Here is a 7,052-nt window from a genome sequence, read left to right on the forward strand (position 1 = left end):
GACTTTATCAAAAACTCGTGCTTATGAGTGGTACAAAGCGTTCAAAAGCGGTCGAGATGTGATGGAAGATTTGCCTCGCTCTGGTAGGCCATCAACGTCTGCAACTGAAGTTAACATCGCAAAAGTGAATGAAATAGTGACTGAAAATCCTCATTCAACTTTGAGAGAGATAGCCACCGAACTTTCTGTATCTCACGAGTCGATCCGTACCATTTTAACTAATAATTTGGGTATGAAACATGTTGCCGCTCGGCTAGTCCCAAAAGACCTGAATTTTTTTCAAAAACTCAATCGCATGAGAGTCGCTGAGGACATGCTAGAACGAGTCAATTCCGACCCAACATTCATGAAACGCATTGTTACTGGTGACGAGACGTGGGTTTACGAGTTTGACATGCAAACTAGTCAACAAGCTTCGGAGTGGCGCCTTCCAACTGAACCGAAACCGAAAAAACCACGCCAAAGTCGTTCAAAAGTCAAAGTCATGTTGACTGTTTTCTTTGACTATCGCGGTGTTGTGCATTCGGAATTCTTGCCGGAAGGTCAAACGGTAAATAAGGAATATTATTTGAGTGTTATGCGGCGTTTAAGAGAGCAAATCCGACGAAAAAGGCCAGATTTGTGGAAAGAAAATTCTTGGATTTTGCACCATGATAATGCACCTTCGCACAAGGCCATCATTGTGAACGAATTTTTAACCAAACACTCAACAAATACCATCGAGCAACCACCATATTCACCAGATATGGCTCCAGCCGACTTTTTTCTTTTTCCTAAACTCAAATTACCACTTCGTGGCACCCGTTTTCAATCGGTAGAAGACATAAAAGAGAATTCGCGGCGAGAACTGACCTCAATTCCGGAAACAGCGTTTAAAAAATGTTTTGATGATTGGATTATTCGTTGGCGTAAGTGTATCGTTTCTAAAGGAGCATATTTTGAAGGTGATAAAATAAATTTGGATGAATAACAAACAGTTTGTGTATTATTGATCTTTTCCTGCTACTTTCTTGACAGAGTAGTAAGTCAATTGAATCCTCAACATTTCCTGATGTGTGGAAAATTGCATTAGTTCTTCCACTGCCCAAAGTAACTAATCCTTCTGGATTAAATGAGCTCAGACCCTTTAGCATCTTGCCATACTTGTCTAAAATACTAGAAAAGGTTGTTTGTATACAGTTGACTGAGTTCTTAGAAAAGAATAATGTTTTGCCTCAGTTTCAGTCGGGATTTAGAAAACAACGCAGTACTGTAACAGCTCTTTTAGATGTCACTGACAATATACTCCAGGCACAAGACCAGGGTAAGTGTACTGTGCTGGTGATGTTGGACTACTCCAGGGCTTTTGATTCCATAAGTGTAGATTTGTTGTTATCGAAGATGCGCTACTATGGTTTTGACTCTGGGACTATAAACTGGTTCCAGAGCTATCTCAGTGACCGTTTTCAGCAGGTAAAACTGGATAGTAGTGTTGACGGGTCCTCTGTGCTGTCAGAGAAGTTGGAAATAAAGAGAGGTGTTCCTCAGGGCTCTATTCTAGGTCCTATTTTATTCACATACAGCATACGCTATTCGTCGTATTAGGCATTTGACGGATGTGGCAACTGCTAAGCTAGTATATTTTAGTTATTTTCATAGTGTAATGTCATATGGTCTACTGCTTTGGGGATCAGCAGCAGACATACAAACTATTTTCATTTTACAAAAAAGGGCAATTCGATAAATCTGCGACAAGCTAATGAAGATTCCAGTTGCCTCTGCGTCTGTTGGACTTGCTCCAGTTGTAAATTTCGCTGTGTGTCCATTGTCACAAGGCAGGCAGGTGCAGGTATTTCTTTTATTATATCATTAACTTAATGATTTGTAGTATTATTTATTGTATAATAGTAATAAAAAGTATTAAAAATAAAATATTAAATAATTAAAATAGAGGATCAGCTGTTTTTTAATGTTTTGCCTGCAACTACCCACAGGAAAAAAAAAAACTTTTAAGACTAACCTAAAAAAATTCCTCATTAGGCACCAGCTTAGTGAGGAGATGCTTAAGCAGGACACTAATGTAATATAAAGTAATTATTAATGTATGTGCTTTTCGCGTAACTTACCTCCTTGTACATTCAGTCAGAAAAGTATCGGGAATGGATTATTTATTTATGGTTCCAAATTCAAATTTTTGTTTTTTTTGTTGTTGTTAGATTGGCACAACTGTTTTCCATTTTGGCGCGGAGTTTGAGTTGCATCTGTTGTTTACATTAAATACAGTGCTATTTTTAGTTATATCATATCTAGTGTGTATTGCTAATTTCATAATGGATAAAAACATCGAACAAAGAGTTTGTCTTAAATTTTGCATTGCCAATGGAATATCGTGTTCGGAGTCACTGAAAATGTTACAGAAGGCTTACGGTGAATCGACTTTATCAAAAACTCGTGCTTATGAGTGGTACAAAGCGTTCAAAAGCGGTCGAGATGTGATGGAAGATTTGCCTCGCTCTGGTAGGCCATCAACGTCTGCAACTGAAGTTAACATCGCAAAAGTGAAGGAAATAGTGACTGAAAATCCTCATTCAACTTTGAGAGAGATAGCCACCGAACTTTCTGTATCTCACGAGTCGATCCGTACCATTTTAACTAATAATTTGGGTATGAAACATGTTGCCGCTCGGCTAGTCCCAAAAGACCTGAATTTTTTTCAAAAACTCAATCGCATGAGAGTCGCTGTGGACATGCTAGAACGAGTCAATTCCGACCCAACATTCATGAAACGCATTGTTACTGGTGACGAGACGTGGGTTTACGAGTTTGACATGCAAACTAGTCAACAAGCTTCGGAGTGGCGCCTTCCAACTGAACCGAAACCGAAAAAACCACGCCAAAGTCGTTCAAAAGTCAAAGTCATGTTGACTGTTTTCTTTGACTATCGCGGTGTTGTGCACTCGGAATTCTTGCCGGAAGGTCAAACGGTAAATAAGGAATATTATTTGAGTGTTATGCGGCGTTTAAGAGAGCAAATCCGACGAAAAAGGCCAGATTTGTGGAAAGAAAATTCTTGGATTTTGCACCATGATAATGCACCTTCGCACAAGGCCATCATTGTGAACGAATTTTTAACCAAACACTCGACAAATACCATCGAGCAACCACCATATTCACCAGATATGGCTCTAGCCGACTTTTTTCTTTTTCCTAAACTCAAATTACCACTTCGTGGCACCCGTTTTCAATCGGTAGAAGACATAAAAGAGAATTCGCGGCGAGAACTGACCTCAATTCCGGAAACAGCGTTTAAAAAATGTTTTGATGATTGGATTATTCGTTGGCGTAAGTGTATCGTTTCTAAAGGAGCATATTTTGAAGGTGATAAAATAAATTTGGATGAATAACAAACAGTTTGTGTATTATTGATCTTTTCCCGCTACTTTCTTGACAGAGTAGTATTATGGTAATAAATTAAATTAAATATTGTGAATAAATTATTGAGACAGCCTCCTGGTTTGTTTGACATTTGATACTAATCAAACCAGTTGGCCAATGCTTTTCTTATTTTGTTTCGAAGTCACAACTGGTTTATTATATATATACTTTATATTTATTTATTTATTACACATGTATATGTTATATTTATACTAAATTATATCTCCAAAATTTAAAAATCCGCACTATCCGTAGTCAACGCGGTCCAGGATTCTATCCCTCATGGCTCGCAGCCTCGGGTATTCCGCTGATATCGCTTGATGCGTTACCGACACGTTAATTTTAAATTTATTGTTATGTGAAACACAATTAGTGAACCTGGGTTCTCCTTTTTTGGCCGCCGAGGGGCAGTCCTTGACCGTGTGACCGTTTAGGGTGCAATATGCGCATGGGGCTGGTTCGGTTGCGGTGCATTTCGCCTGGGTGTGTCCTAATTGCAGGCACTTGAAGCATTGCAAGAACGGGGAGAAGTCGCTGATGTTTACCCTAAGGTAGTCGATGCAGACTCTTTCGGCTGCAGTGGCCGCCCGCCACACCCTGGGGCTTGCCATGAACACTGCATTATACAGTTTCGGGTTGCGGTTATTTCGCAAGAAGCGTAGACGCAAATCCTGGGGGTTTTCAATGAGGGGAGTGAGGTCGCTGTTTTTCTCGGCGATTATGTCACTTAACTGATCGGATGGGATTTCCTTGGGGACACCCTTCAGGATGAGCATCGGTGACAGTTTCCGCGCCGGCTCCGCCGCGATTTTGTCCGAGGTCGACAGGCGCTGGATGGCGTCGTCCCTATCGCGATCACAGTCAAATTGGACGCGGAATCTGTTATTTGAAACAGCCTTGCTGTTCGTCGGGGCATATTTAGCCTTCCTGAAGTTTATCCCCTCTCTAAGAGCCTCTATTGTTTGTTGCCTGGATGAGGACTCCCGGAGAGAGAGAGAGGGAGTGGTCGGTGGTTGTGTTGGAGTCTCTTTTGTGACATTGAGATTGGGGACACATGTGCAACACCTGTTAATGGTACCCACGAAGGCGCTGGTTTGCACGCCGATGTCCGTCAGTATTTAGGTGACCTCCTGACGTTGCTTTTTGGTGACGCTTTTGGATGCACACAATAAGCCGATTGCCTCCTGAACGCCAGCCAGAATGCTCGCTTTGTGTCCCTCGACAGGATCTAGAGTGCGAGACTCAGTGGGATCAGTTGGTTTAGTGATGGAGGTGGTGGTTGAGGATGCGGTGGGCACTGGACGGGGATGTCCCTTATCAGACTGACTGTGCACATCAGCCAATGTCACAATGGCGGGGTTGTCAGGTTGCCTTAAGGGGTTGCTTTGAGTATCATAAGTTATTTCAGAGTAGGACATGTATCGGAGACGTGGCATGTCTGAATCGGAAGCTACCTGAGAGTCCTCGTCGTGGAAAAGGAGAAGAAGATCATCAACGTCACTAGACGATGGCTGGCTGTATGGAAAATCAAATTGCGGGCGATGGTTAGGTACCGGTGGAGAAGAAGGTGGAGGTGGTGTGGGGGGGTGGAGGAGGGGGGCGATTATTCGCCTCCTTCCGGGTGGGAGACTGGGTGAGCACCATGGTCTCGTCAGTAAGCGATTACAAATTTACCAATATGCGAAAAACTAAAACAAGCTATTGAATTAAAGCTTTTACTTCTAGAAGGATGAAAACAAATCAGAGATGGTTTTTCAAGAAGGTTCAAACAATATACACTAGTCAGAAAAAAGAAAAATATCAAGAGAAAAAAGTCGCTTTACGGTTTCAACTTACGTCGGCGAGCGCTGTTTACCTAGCTGAGAAAACAAGGTTGGGCGAGGGGGCGAATTTTTCCCGGATTTTTACGGGAAATGGGTGGTTAGGTTAAGTTCCCCCCCGTATTGCTAAGCGCGGGAAACCTCGAGTGCCCTGTCTCTTGAAGGCCTTGCTTCTGTTGCTTGATTCAAATGATTCCGGTGACAGCGGTGGGCTGACAAGGGACATGGAACGGTGCACCCCGGGCGACAGCAAATAACTCCCCGATTGACGGGGTCTTGTTTGTTGTTGGCCAATGTCCCGCAAAAGCGAGGTCCCCTGTGGGGTCTTCGCATGTGTTTTGGTGGGCGGGGTCTATTTTTTTTTTAGACCCTCGCGAGTCGGGCGCCGCTTCCTTCTGTCTGCTTTCAGATGAGAGTGGATGTGGCGCAACTCTTCGCGCGGCGTTCCGGTCGAGATGGCCAAAAAGGCGGAGACGCTGCAGGCGACATCGTCCGCAGACAAGGGTGCCCTTGAGGACAAGGCCGCAACGAGTATAAAAATAATTCGTGAAGTTAATGATGATATCAACGTGATTTTTTTTCCTGATAATCTTCGATATATGTACAATTAAATAACATGCATTTTATAATTGAAAGTTTATTAATAGTAGTAATAAAAAATGTAGAACAAAAATAAGTACATAATTTGTAAACTTACATCTATGTTACAAGAAATATGAATAGAAACAAAATTTCGTGGCATCAATACCTCTACCGCTTGACATAACCTGAAGTATTATATACAATCGTTTAATTAATTCCTCATCTATACCAGTGATTTCTGATGAACATTGGTAATTTTGAAAAAATCTCCTGGCCGTATTACCATCATTAGTGTTGCCAGTAATTTGCTTTGGTTTATCTATATTTAATCCAAGTTCTTCTCTGAACCTTCTTTGTACATAAGCCTTCTTTTCCTTTTTTAAATTTTTGTTCTCTGTAGTTGTGGCAGACCATTTTGCAAATCCTAAATTCTATGATAAGTGTAAAATAAGTTCCATAAATCTGATCCAACAATGCAAAGTTGAAAGTCCATATTGATAAGAAGCTTCGTCGACAGGTTTGTTTTGAACTTTTTCTAAATTGTTCATCTCTGTTGGTCTTGCACCGCAAATGGTACATACAGCACTCGATGAAGTTTCTGATAAAACCTGAGCCACTTTACCGTCAATCATAGTTAAAAATAACGTGTGTTTTATTTCAATACCTTCTCCATTATGATTGATTAGGGAAGGACTTAGACCTGAAATTTGAGCATTAATTTCATCGACTAGTTTCGTCTTCTCTGGAGTCTCTTTTGAAAATTCTATCAAAATAGGTCGGCAAAATCTGACTGATGATGGAGCAGGATTACACCACAAAACTTCATTAGTATTGGTATCAATAAGTCTCAGGGGCACAAGGGATGATATAAATAAATTAGAGTCTGAAATCAACTCACTCTCTTCAGGCAGGACTTGTTTGTATTCGCTTTGTGCACTTGATCCATCACAGCCCCATTTGAAATGTAATGTTAACTGAGTTAAACCAACTTTATAAACATCACTAATTTTTGAAAGCCTAGCTGAAGTGTGATCTAAAAGATCTTGCAATTTGATGTTTGCTTTGATGTTTGTTATTTCAATGCTCGATTTTAGCGGATAGCACATCCGTTTAGCTTCATGAATCAACTTGTATGAAGGAAATAATAAGCAGTTTTTTATGATCAAACAATTCCTCATATTTTCATACTGTGATTTACTCAGATTTAATTCTATGAAGATGCTGAGAGCTTCTTCT

The sequence above is a fragment of the Amyelois transitella genome, chromosome W (genome assembly GCF_032362555.1).
Source record: "Amyelois transitella isolate CPQ chromosome W, ilAmyTran1.1, whole genome shotgun sequence".
Lineage (NCBI taxonomy): Eukaryota > Metazoa > Arthropoda > Insecta > Lepidoptera > Pyralidae > Amyelois > Amyelois transitella.